The sequence below is a fragment of the Corvus brachyrhynchos genome, unplaced genomic scaffold, assembly GCF_000691975.1.
Source record: "Corvus brachyrhynchos isolate BGI_N302 unplaced genomic scaffold, ASM69197v1 scaffold209, whole genome shotgun sequence".
Taxonomy (NCBI): Eukaryota; Metazoa; Chordata; class Aves; order Passeriformes; family Corvidae; genus Corvus; species Corvus brachyrhynchos.
Window position 1 is genome coordinate 3,158,997 of NW_008246056.1, and position 1,460 is coordinate 3,160,456.

The following is a 1,460-nucleotide window of genomic DNA, read 5'->3' on the forward strand; positions in this document are numbered from 1 at the left end:
CACCAGCCAACACCGCGAAGGAAGCCCCCGTGGAAAAGCCGTGCGAGCCTTCCCCGATAGTTTCCCCTCGCATAGCCGGGGGAAGGGGTGATGGAAGAGGAAGAACTTCCCTTTGTCGTAGGAGAGGATTGAGTGACCTCCAAAGTTTTGTTCCGGGAGGAAACCGCTCGATAAGTTTGGTAGGATTCATGCCGATTTGCATGTAATTTATTGCGCTGTTATTTGGTATCCAGCACGCTCAAAGCAGTAGAGCAGACAAAAAAAAAAAAGATTGGAGACATTTAGGTAGAGATTTCAGTTCTTTTCATTGCTTTCTTAGGGCCAACGTTTTAAATCTCGAAATTTCAGATGGGTAGTGTGGAATACTAAATAACAATAAATAATAAATGGGTATACTTGTCCGTGGGTAACACAGAGGGTACGGATGGGAAACGTGAAGAGACTGGGCCGATTTTAAACGTTCTATTCTCTTTGGCGGAAGATCAATCAGTAGTTGAAGATTCCTGCTTGCGCAGTCTGTACCTTGACAATATTATCATTAAGAGATCTGCAGATAATGTATGGTATTGATAGCCATTTCAACTTCAGTTAAATGAATTTTTTTGGTTTATTTAGAGTAGTGTAAAGGAGCTTTGGATATTTTGGATAAGCTGATAACTAAGCATGATTATTAAACTTTGTGATTGGCTCGTGATGAAGTGAAGTCTCAGTTTTTTTAAGGTAGATATTTAAAACACAAGGCTGCATTTTAAAAGTGTATATCTGAAATTTGACTTCCAAAAAATCACGCATCTTTTGAGAAGACCAGTTAGGGAGTCATTGTAAAATGGCAATCTGTGTTGCACCTATTCGTAATAAACAGTAAACAGTTTTGTGATGCCAGACACTGTAAATTATCTGGTAGTGTACTACAAAAATGGGGGGGGGGGACGACGACGACTGATTTCTATTTGTATGTGGATTTCTTTGAAACTGTTAAATGTAATAGTTATCCCATGTATGGTACATATGTGAACTGATTAATATTAGTTACTACCCATGAAATTTCAATGGTATGTTTAAACAGTTAGCTTGGCTCTTGCGGTTTGTTTCATTGTGTCAAGCTATCCGAGACACAACAATCTTTAACATTTCTTGCTTGTACATTATCCCCTCTATCTCCTTTCTTCTCTTCCTGCTCTCCTGTGGTGTAATTCAAAGAAGAGTAACTGCAGAGAATACCTGTATATGTTCGAGTGAAGTAAAATGCCCGTTTTAAAGATACATGAGTGTTCTTGGTGGACAAGAGCCATCCCCTCACACCCCGTATGAAAACCTTCCAGGCAGCTATTAGTAAGAGACTTGCTTTGGTGTTAGTTTGTGATGCCAAACAACAAACATTAGAGAATGCAAAGATAAAGCTGGTGCTCTGATCTTTGTTTAAACAGGTCATGGTTTTTATTTAATACTGCATGCTTATT

General features: G+C 39.1%; 1 protein-coding gene across 1 annotated transcript in view; it reads left to right on the forward strand.

The window, feature by feature from the left end:
• The first annotated feature begins 26 nt into the window (after positions 1-26).
• The window catches only part of MPPED1 (metallophosphoesterase domain containing 1), a 62,521-nt gene continuing 61,087 nt past the window's right edge, over positions 27-1,460 (forward strand). The window contains exon 1 of the mRNA XM_017745861.1: positions 27-179. The gene's annotated coding sequence lies outside the window, so the exon portion shown is untranslated. The remainder of the gene's footprint in view (positions 180-1,460) is intronic.